Raw genomic sequence first — 12,420 nt, 5'->3', positions numbered from 1 at the left:
GTATGATACTGTATGCACTTTTTTGGCTGAATCAAGCTGCTTGTCTCGGGGGCTTCCCCGGTGGTCTGCGCATTTTTGGCTGAATCAAGCTGCTTGTCTCGGGGGCTTCCCCGGTGGTCTGCGCATTTTTGGCTGAATTAAGCTGCTTGTCTCGGGGGCTTCCCCGGTGGTCTGCGCATGCTAAGCCACTGTAGTGGCGTCGGACTCTGTGACTCCACGGACTGCAGCCACCAGGCTCCCCTCTCCACAGGATCCTCCAGGCAAGGATACGCGAACAGGCTGCCAGGCCCTTCTCCAGGTGACCTTCCTGGCCCAGGGACTGAAACCTCATCTGTCACAGCCCCTTCATGGGCAGGTGAGCTCTTTACCATTAGCGCCCCCTCGGGTTCGGGTTAGGGGGGCGTGAGCTCCACACCTGGTCGAAGAGCTAAGAGCCCACCTGCCCGGGGCGGCCAAGCCCCTGCCCTGCACGAGAGGGCCTCGCGCTGCGGCAAGACGCGCCATGAGCGGCGGCTGCAGCAGCCCTGGGCGCCCCCGAAAGACCCAGCGCAGCAAAACTGGGAGGAAAGAAGGATGTTTGTCTCTGTTCACAGGTGAAAGTCGCTCAGCCGTGTCCAACTCTCTGCAGCCCCATGTACAGCTGTGGGATTGTCCAGGCCAGAACACTGGAGTGGGTAGCCTTTCCCTTCTCCAGGGGATCTCCCCAACCCAGGGATCGAACACAGGTCTCCCGCATTGCAGGTGGATTTTTTACCAGCTGAGACACAAGGGAAAGCCATATTCAAAAGGGAAATTGTCTGTAATTTTCTTTTCTGTTAATGTCTGATTGTGCTATCAGGGTAAGACTGGCTTCACGAGTTGTAAAGTGTTTAACTCTTGTTTTCTGGGAGCGATTATGTAGAATTATTTCTTTAAATGTTTGGTAGAATTTGCTACTAAAACCATCTAAATCTGAAATTTTCCTTATTGGAAGCTTTTTTTAAGTACAAACGTAATTTCCTTCTTATTATAGGACTATTTATGTTATACATTTCATCTCGGGTGAGTTTTGGTAACTCACCAATTTTCAATTTGCAGTTTTCAAATAATTCTGTTTTATTTACCTTGTCAGATTTATGTGTATGGAGTTACCCATAAAATTCCATTAGTATTCTTTCAGTGTCTTTTTGAGTCTGTAGAAATGCCTCTTTTTAATCTTGATATTTGTAATTTATGGCTGAAGTCGCTCAGTCATGTCTGACTCTTTGCAACCCCATGGACTATAGCCTACCAGCCTCCTCAGTCCATGGATTTTCCAGGTAAGAGTACTGGAATGGGTTGCCATTTCTTTCTCCAGGGGATTTTCCTGACCCAGAGATTGATCCAGGTCTCCCGCATTGTAGGCAGATGCTTTACCGTCTGAGCTACCAGGGAAGCGCAATTTATAGCTATATATTGGTAATATATAGTAGTGAATGTCCAAGTATTTGGAAATTTCCTGTTATCTTTCTGTTACTGATTTCTAGTATAAGTCCGTAGGTTTAGAGAATGTATTTTGATTCAATTTTTAAAATTTTGTTAAAATTTGTTTTATAACTTGGGATATGATCTATATTAATGAGTATCCATGTATACTTAAGAATAATTCATATTCTCTAAAACAGTCAAACTCATGGGAGCAGTAGAATGGTGATTTCTCGGGGTTAGGGGGAAGAAGAAATGGAGAGATAGTGTCCAAAAGGCACAGAGTTTCAGTTAAGCAAGATGAGTAGGCCTTGGACATTTAAGGTATAACATGGTGACTACGGTTGGCAATACTGACTTGTAATATTTGAAGTTTACTAAGAGGGTAGATCCTAAGTGCTCTTACCTGCTCCCCCACCCCCACCCCCCAACACACACACACACAAAGTAGTAGCTATGTGAGGTGATACAGGTTAGCTCAAATGTGGTGAGCATTTGATAACTGTATATCCAAACATCAAGCTGTACACTTTAAATATATATATAATTTGGGGGACTTGCCTGTGGTCCAGTGGTTAAGAATATGCCTTACAATGCAGGGGATGCAGGTTCAATTCCTGGTCAGGGAACTAAGATCTCATGTGCCACAGGGCAAATACATCCACGCCCCACAGCTCCTGAGCCTGCTCACTCTGGAGCCCGTGCGCCACAACAGAGAGAAGCCCACACTCTGCAGTGTAAGACCCCACGTGCTGAGACCTAACGGCTTCATAAACACAACTTGTGTTTCTCAATTATGCCTCAAAGCTGCAGAGAAAAGTCACACTTTGTTTAAAAAAAAAAAAAGTCTTTTCGACTCTGGTTAGGTGGATTGTTCTATGAATACCAACGAGATGCAGTTTATAGTTAGTTAGAAGTGTCCACTTACCCATACTTAATTTTCTGAGAGAAAAGTATTGACATCTCAAACTACAGCTGTAGATCTATTTCACTTTCCATTCCTGTGAATTTTTGCTTCATGCATTCATAACTTTCTTAGATAAATTCATGTTTAATATTGTCATATCTTCTCGTTGAAAGGACATTTTTATGATTATGCAATATCCCTATTTATTGCTGCTTATTTTCTTTGCTCTAAAGTCTACTTTACTTGATATTAATAAACTACCTCAGTTTTCCTTTAGAGTGTTTGCATGTTATGCTCTTTTTCTATTCTTCACCTTTAACCCATCCAGATCATGACTTTTGTTTGCAGACCTAGAATTTCATAGTATTCAAAATATTACATATATCAGTTGAAAATTATCCAGCATGTGAAGAAGCAGGAAAATTTCCACTCAAAGGAAAAAGTCAACAGTTGCCACCAACACAAAGCCAATTCAATCCAATGGCTAAGGCAGAGTTTTTACACATGAGTTCTAAATGCATCATGAATGAATTACGTTAAATATAAGGAGACCAACAATGAGCTCTTTACAGTTTTAAAAGGTTGATGAGCATGACTTCTAAGTTAGGTTTAGGATAATCAGATTTAACAGAAGAGGAATGAGCTAGATTAATATTTGGAAAAATAAACTCTTCTAAGTTTTGTACCAGAATTATATGATGAACAATAATGAAACAAATTTTACTACTGTTCAAGATCGTATCCTTTTTCTATGTATGTTAGAATAGAGATATTACACAATATGATTTTTCTAGATCCCTGTTGAGTTTTACATATTGGAAGTTCCAGAGACATTTGAGAATTTTATGTAAATCTTATATTCCATTGCAGAAAAAGGTAGGAATAATATAATAAAAAAGGAAAGTGATAATTTTATATATAATAATATACAAAAAGTGCAAAGTTTATAGATCTACACCTGGAGTTCATAGGCCCTGTGGTAAAAATTCCTTATTTTTTGATCATTGTCACTCAGATTTCTTTTTTCCTAATTTCTGAAAACTTCCATTTAAGTAAGGAATTGCACATGTATTCATATACATAATACATCTTTGTTAAATAAAATTGAGTTACATGGTAAATGTGTTTCACCAGAAAAGTTTACTCATAAAAATTGACATCTTAATATAATTCTTTTATTATCTAAGTTTAAGATTTATTTTAATAAGGAAATTTAGAATATCTACCAAATGTTTGTATTATTTTCACAAAGACTTGACGCATTTCAAGAAGTGGAAAGTCATACAAACTATGCAATAACCTTCTTTTCAGTGAAAATAAAAACTAAAATTAGATATATAAGTGAATGGCAATGACAAATTCAAGATACTGGAGAGATATTAAAGAGCCATTTCGGTGTTCACAGTAATTTTATGGTCAAAATGCTTATGAAGAAGAAAATAAAATTTGGGTGAAAAATATAAAATAAGCTACTGGAAAGAGTGAAGAAGGAGGGGGAGACAAAGAGTAAAGGAAAGGAAAAAGAAAATCAGTGAAAATAAAAACTGACCAAAACACAGTAGATTGATCATTAAAACTAAGTATTTAAGACCTACAGCATGAAGAAATTTTTCAATATAAACCAAAAAAAGTCATGAATTAATATATAAGTTTAAGGAAAATGAGCAAAACAGTGCTGAATTTAAAATCTAGAATAGAATACAGTAAAAGGCTTTATTCCTATAAATTTACAAATCTAAGCGGATTTGAAGTGCAATGATCTGATTCTGAAGGGAAAAGTAGTAAGAGCAGGAATCAAGCTGCTCCTCCAAGACTCAGCAGGCAAAGTCAGAGACACAGCTCGGGAGCGGAAACCCCTGCAGGGAGGACCTGAGGGGCCAGGGAGCAGGAGGACGGAGCCAGGCTGCGGCAGGCAAGAACGAGAGGAGGGCGAGAATTTTTGCCAGGGGGCTGAGTAGAAAACTCTAGAGAGAGGGGAAAATGTCTACAGGGCTGTTTTTAGGAAGCATGTCTATTTGAAGAACTGTGTACAGCATTCACCTTGCCCTTTTAATAATAATTCTAATATTCTCAGATAATCTGGAATCAAATCACTATTTCTATGACTATAATAGCATATACAGATGAGCCCAGAGGATTTAGTGGCTCTAGGTTCAGACACAAATGCAGGTAAACAGCTAGATAAAGAATGAAGAGATATTCACCAAATTTAATGGTAATTAATTCTGGGAAACAGAATTAAAGTTTGTTTAAAGTCTGTGATAATGACAGGTGAATGAGAAAAGGAAATTTTCTATTTCACTATAAACACTACCCTAATAGTTTTACAATGACAGTATAAACACACACACATATATACATATTTATAATATATTTATAATATATATTTACATTTTTAATATTTACATTTTTTAATAAAATTTTAGCATTTTTAAAAAGAAAAATCGTTTTGCTCTCAATTTGAGATTTATATGGTTAATTTTTCATAAATCATCACAAATTCTGCTCAGTGTTCACAAGCCATATACTTACTCATTCATACATTCCAGTTTAAACTACAGTCCCATTTCACAAGAGTATAATTTCATTGAGGAAAGAAGATACAAGGGTGTCCTGATTTGGGTGTTTTTTATTAATAATCTAGTAATGAATGGCATAATGGTAAATATTCATGGGAATTTGGAGAAAACTAATTTAGGTCAGGATAAATTACTAAATGGTCTACTAAAATCCTTGAAAGACTGAATAAGAAATTATTTTGGCAATGATGAAGAGGGAAGAAAATGTACTTGGAGAGAAAGGTGATAGAGATTTTCAAGGGTGGGGAACAGGCTTATACAGAGTAAAATCCAGCCCTGCTGGAGTAGAAGGCCCACAAGGAGGTGAAGTTAGAAAGAGAGGTGAGAGGCAGAGTCAACAGGACCTTGAACTGAATTATTAATAGAAGCCACATAGAAGAAAGGCCTGTGGCTCTAAAGTCCAGAGACCAGAGTTTCTAACCTTCCTGTGCCACTCATTTATGCGGTCTGGGACAAGAATCTCAACCTCCCTGAGACTCAGAAAAATGAAAGTAATAGTAAAGTTGCCATAAAGGTTAACTTTAAAAATACTTGACGTATCAATACTTTGTAAAGTGATTTTCAGTGACTTGACAAATTTTATATGTATTTCATAATTATTTTTGCCTGCATGACCTTTAGCTATTATCCAATAGGCCAGCAGTTTCCAAGTGGTATTCTATAGAATCCTAATGTTTAGATATTAAATGGGTTTTGTTCAAAGAAGAAAGTTCCTTACGCAGAAAATCTTGAGAAAATCTGAGTTAAGTGATATTACTAGAAACGCTAATATGCTAATAGGCATTGATAGTCTCCTTGAGGCAACATATCTAAAATTGTTGTTTGGGGGGTTTACCTACAGAATTTTTGTTCCTCAGAGTACCTTTCAGAATTAGTATTCCATACTGGAAACACTAAGGCAATGAAACAGGACTGTTAAGTCTTTGATCAGCAAAGTTGCACGAGGTGGAAAATACTGTTTAGTTAAATCTTGGTATCTCACCCACATTTTAAAAAATAGAGAAGGGAAGAGATAGGAGGATTTTATAATAAGGTTGGCATTAGATGTCAAGAGCCTGGACCAAGATTATCTACTAGGAATTATAAAGAGAAGGATAAGAGTGACGCAACAGAGAAATGTCAGTAGAACTTGGTGAATGACTAGGACAAGCATGAGGGGGAGGGGGCGAGGTAGAGGTAATGATATAATTTCCACTTAAAATAATTAAGACAGTGAGGATTTATTAAGAGAAAGGAGAAACTAAAGGATAAGGAGAGAACTTCAAAGATGATAGAAATTTAGAACTTTAGAACTTGGAATAACAGCAGGATTTCTCAACAAAAATATGATAAAAACCACTGAAGAAATACAATTGTACCCCCCACCCAAAAAAAGTTTTGCACTTAACACAATGACTGCCATAAAGTAGGTGCTCAATGGACGATAAACTGTGTCCAGAAACCAGAAAGGAGTTAGCACAGTTTGTCGCTGTTGCTTGGTCTCACTCTTTGTGACCCCAAGGACTGCAGCACGCCAGGCTTCCCTGTCCTTCACCATCTCCCAAGCCTGCTCAAACCCATGTCCATCAAGTCAGTGATGGCATCCAACCATCTCATCCTCTGTCGTCCACTTCTCCTCATGCCCTCAATCTTTCCCAGCATCAGGGTCTTTTCCACTGAGTCAGCTCTTGGCATCAGGTGGCCAAAGTATTGGAGTTTCAGCTTCAGCATCAGTCCTTCCAATGAACACCCAGGACTGATCTCCTTTAGGATGGACTGGTTGGATCTCCTTGCAGTCCAAGGGACTCTCAAGAGTCTTCTCCAACACCACAGTTCAAAAGCATCAATTCTTCGGTGCTCAGCCTTCTTTACAGTTCAACTCTCACATCCATATATAACTACTGGAAAAACCATAGCCTTGACTAGACGGGATTTTATTGGCAAAGTAATGTCTCTTTTTTAAGTTTGCCATAGTTTTTCCTCCAAGGAGCAAGCATGTTTTAATTTCATGGCTGTAGTCACTATCTGCAGTGATATTTGAGCTGCAGAAAATTAAGTCTGTCACTGTTTCCATTGTTACCCCATCTATTTGACATGAAGTGATGGGACCAGAAGTCATGATCTTAGTTTTTTGAATATTGAGCTTTAAGCCAGCTTTTTCACTCTCCTCTTTCACCTTCATCAAGAGGCTCTACAGGGGTGATTGATAAATCCTTGAAAGGAGTGACTATCCTAAAGAAGGTATAAACCAGAAGGTTCCCTGAGCTTCTGCTGTAGGAGAGGACTCGAGGAGAGAGCTGGAGAAAGAGACAAGAATAGAAGAAAGGGCAATGCAGGCTCAGGAGTAGAGCATTTCATTGAGCCACTTGCAGAGACAGGGCTTTGCCCAGTGGCTCAGTGGGTCAAGGATCCACCTGCAATGCAGGAAGCACAGGAGACCTGGGTTTGCTACCTGCTGGGTCAGAAAGATGTCACGGAGGAGGAAATGGCAATGCACTCCAATATTCTTCTCTGAAAACTCCCATGGACAGAGGAGCCTGGTGGGCTACAGTCCGTGGGGTCACAAAGAGTCGGACACAACTGAGTGACTGACATACACAGGCGCAAGTGGCAGGCTCACTTCACTGTGCAGAGGAAAGTAACACAGCAACATAAAGCTGTCTATTCCGATAAAAATTTAAAAAAGAAAAGAGAATCAGAGCATTTTAAAGGAGAGAAAGTCCAGCAGAAGATCAGAGAACTCAAAGGGAAAAAAAGATTTTTAGGAAAAGACTTTGGCAGATTATATTTAATGCTATGATTTTCTCATTTTCATGATTGCAGAGGCCAAATTTCAAGGAGTTACCGAATACAAATCTGTTGATTAAAATGGGACACTATGAAAATCAAACTAACACACTCACAGGAAGGAAAAAAAGAGAAACACAAGAATAAAAAGAAGTTGACAGTTAGCTATGAGAAAAATCACTTTTCTATACAAGACACTTTTATGTATTTGAAGGCAAGAGATTATGGAATTCAGAGTAAGAAACTGGAGGAAACATAGCATTTGCAAGCCAAAGTTCTAAAGGAGTTGAAATGGGAAGGATAATAAATTAGATAGTAAGGGAAAAGAAAAAATAGATTTTTTCCATGAGATAGTTATTTTTAAAAAAAGGATTGGGGGTACATGTAAAATAGAAAAGCAATAACTGCTGATCAAATAAAATATGTGAAAACTAATGATTTTGCCTGTCAATTTCCATGTCCAAGTAAGATCAGATTTTATGTGCTGCTTCTGCAAAAGGAAGAGAACGAATGGCAAGGCACTTAAATTTTCAGCTTGATAAGTTATTAGAAGCTAATGTGAAGTGTTATGGGAAGCACACATAAGTGGGAAGTGCACAAAGGAACAGGTGAGGATAATCTTGAAAGAAAAATGAGGGAGAAAAAGATTAAGATTCTTTGGCATTATGTATCTGTATATAAATATATGATATGGTTTTAGACCATAAAATAGATTACCCAATCACAAAATGATTGCTACAACTAGCAGAAGATCTAAGTAGACATTTCCCCAAAGAAGACATAGAGATGGCCAAAAAGCACATGAAAAGATGCTCAACATCACTAATTATCAGAGAAATGCAAGTCAAAACTACAATGAGGTATCACCTCATGCAGGTCAGAATGACAATCAAAAAATCTACATAGTAAATTATGGAGAGGGTAAGGAGAAAAGGGAGCCCTCCTTCACTGTTGGTAGGAATGTAAATTAGTACAGTCAAGACGTTTCTTAAAAAAACTAAACATGGAGCTACCATATGATCCAGCAATTCCACTCCTGGACATTTATTCAGAGAAAACCATAACTCAAAAAGATGCATGCACCCCAGTGTTCCCTGCAGCACTATTAGAAGTAGCCGGACCATGTAAGCAACCTAAATGTTCACTAATGGATGAATGGATAAAGATGTGGTGCATATTATACAATGGAATATTACTCAGCCATAAAAAAAAAGCAAAATCATCCTATTTTCAGGGATGTGGCTGGACCTAGAGATTGTCATACTGAGTGAAGTGAGTCAGATAAAGACAAACATCATGTGATATTGTTTATATACGGAATATAAAAAGTAGTATGAATTCAGTTCAGTTCGATCGCTCAGTCGTGTCCAGCTCTTTGCGACCCCATGAACTGCAGCACGCCAGGCTTCCCTGTCTATCACCAACTCCTGGAGATTACCCAAACCCATGCCCATCGAGTCGGTGATGCCATCCAGCCATCTCATCCTCTGTCATCCCCTTCTCCTTCTGCCCCCAATCCCTCCCAACATCAGGGTCTTTTCCACTGAGTCAACTCTTCGCATGAGGTGGCCAAAGTATTGGAGCTTCAGCTTCAGCATCAGTCCTTCCAATGAACACCCAGGACTGATCTCCTTTAGGATGGACTGGTTGGATCTCCTTGCAGTCCAAGGGACTCTCAAGAGTCTTCTCCAACACCACAGTTCAAAAGCATCAATTCTTCAGTGCTCAGCTTTCTTCACAGTCCACCTCTCACATCCATACATGACTACTGGAAAAATTTCTCTCTCCCTCTACCCCGCCGTGGTAACTATAAGCTTGTTTTTATATCTGTGACTCTGCTTCTGCTTTATAAACAAACAGTCACAGATATAAAAAAAATTTATAATTACCGGGGTGGGGGGGTGGAGGGAGAGATAAATAGGGAGTCTAGGATGGACATGGACACACGACCATGTATAAAATGGATAACTAATAAGGACCTGATGTACAGTGCAGGGAACTCACCTCAGCACTCTGTAATGCCCAATATGGGAAAATAAAAGAGTGAATAGACGTACAACTGACTCACTTTCTGGTAGAGCAGAAACTAACACTGTAAGTCAACTCTTCTCTGATAAAAATTTGTTTAAAAAATTAACATTTTTAAAAAACAGCTTAGTATGAATATACACTTTTCCATTAAATCTATATTTTTGTGATCTATAGAAAAGTACATTTGAGAAAAAAACAAAAAGGTATTACTTTACTTTGTAACTCGTTGTTCAAGAAAAAAACTGAACAAAAATAGAGAGATTCAAAAACACAATTTACAAAACAGACTCATAGAAATCCATTATGGAACACTAAACAAAACCAAGGACTAAAATTTGGCATGAGAATGGTCAAAAGAGCTCAGCTATCTTCCTTGTAGTGGATAACCATTATAGAAAGCAAAGAATGAACCAAAATAATTCAGAAGGGAAATGCTCATGCTTTTCGTGACAGTATCAAGAATTCTGCAGTTGTGAAAACCAATCAGTACAATATCCTCTTTTATTTTATAGAGCCACCGCTCTGTCCTGGGAGTGCTGACATGCTCCATATATAGTGGGAAGTGTCCTTTAAACACATCTATAAAAGCACATGGCTTCCTGTTCAATTTGCAGGCACCCACAATCACAATTTCACCTGCCTTTGAGATCCTACCTGTCAGAGACAGACACAAGCTCATGCTCTGACATCACGCACCACCAACATGACACGTAGAACTTAACAAAGGAAAGTTACAGCGACAAGTAATCAACTTTCAGAATCTAGTCTATTCCATCAGCAAGCATTTTCAACGATAAAATACAGTCCATCACAATAATATTTTCAATAAGATTTCTGCAAAATTAGATGATAACAAGACCATGATATTTTAAATTGAGTGAAGCTGAAGATAGTTAAGAATTAGGCTCCCAGAGGAACGCTTTATGTCACAGCTACGAGCACGGCTGCTTCATGTACACTCATGCCCCATCTGCTTCCTTTGCCATTACTCGAATCTCCTAACCAGTTTCTCATGCACACTTTTCAGCTCCATGCTGTGTTTTCTATTTATTGAATACATTTCTCACTTCAACATTTTTCCACCTGAGCTGGCAGTTGTGGCTTTTATGGCCGTACCCACGCAGGTCTCCCTAGATTATGAACTTCATATTTTTTCATTTGCCTCATGCTTCAGTTCTCCAGCTTAGTAGGCCCTAAAATGTGCAAATTGAGAGAATGTTTTGAGGCAGCCATCGCTATTCTAGGCCATTGACTTGTCATCAATTAGATTAAAACATTGGTTTACAAAAATAATGTTTTCTCTTTACTTCATAAAAAATAAAACACTCGCAAAAGGGAATCCAGCTGTGCTAAGAAGCAAATTACTTTATGTGGGTAAGCAAACATCTTACGGTCAGGACTGCAATGTATTATTCAGGTCCATTTTACTACATCAGTTTTCAAGTAATGTGAATGTTATGTGTTACTGCTAAGTAAAACAGGGGGCAGAGTCCAAAGGGTTGACTTGCTTTTGTTTCTTTCTTAAACACACAGGAAATCTACTTTGGGTGTCTAAAAGCATGTCATCTACAGTTCTAGAAGTAAAAATAAACAACTTGAATGACAACTAAGGTCTTAATTTTCTCAATATCTCAAAATTCTGTATATAAAATTTTTATAGATAGGTGAGTAAAAACCTAATTTATAATCCCAAGTCATGTGATTTCGCAAAGTAATCAAATATGTGAAAGTTGTTCACTTTAATATATACACGGATTTTTTTTTTAAAGGAGGGATGTGGGAAAGAAAAAAAATAAAACACCGATGTATATTCTCTATGCCATCAGTAAAACCAGAGACTTCACATATTTAGCAGGCTTTGAGACAATCTACTATGACAGTTTGCTACCTAGTAAAGCTCTCCATGAGCAGGAATTTTTGAGACTCACAATCATAAGGGGCAATGATCAGATTCTATGGGCAAGTGATTTCTTCTATTTTTCTCTCCAAGATTATATGAATTTCGTTCTAATTGTTGGTTGTCAGTGTAACAACTAGTTAAAACCATGTTCTTCTATCACAATATTTTTGATGCAAATGTAGCTTGGAATATTATCAAAAAGGCAGAAAGGACAGAGCCAGTTGCTTTGGTGCAAAAGGAGCATTTCCTGCAGGCAGATGCATTTTCCAGGAAACATCTAATGTGATAAATGCAGACAGTTTAACCATCACGGTGGGTTTGTCCACTTTTGCTGTGAAGCACCCACACTGGCACTGAACCCAAGCAGAAAGGGACACACGACTAAACGCACAGTGAAAGATCCCCAAGTCATGAATGGTGGTCAAATAAGATGTTTCACTGGCTCACGGTGTGATCATACATGCATGCACATGCATCATATAGCTGATGGACTCAATATCACCATGTGATGAAAGTCATCTTAGCACTTTTATTTCTGAAGGAAGAAAAAGGTAATCCTAGTATAGTTTGCTTTTGCTGCCAAATATATTTTAGAAAGTTAAATAATGCACAAAATATACAGGAATCAGCCAAATGCTGTCTAACCCTATCAAACACAGGTCAGTGCCATCATAGCAACTGATTGAAATTTCCTCCAGTGTGGCTGGTGAACGCTCAGGACACAGAAAGCCTAGAATTGAGACAGAATTACACTGGCATTGTATAAATAATCTAACTGTGACCTATGGGGTTAA

Source organism: Odocoileus virginianus, chromosome 4 (assembly GCF_023699985.2).
Source record: "Odocoileus virginianus isolate 20LAN1187 ecotype Illinois chromosome 4, Ovbor_1.2, whole genome shotgun sequence".
NCBI classification, from domain to species: domain Eukaryota; kingdom Metazoa; phylum Chordata; class Mammalia; order Artiodactyla; family Cervidae; genus Odocoileus; species Odocoileus virginianus.
Note: the sequence above shows the minus strand (reverse complement) of the source record.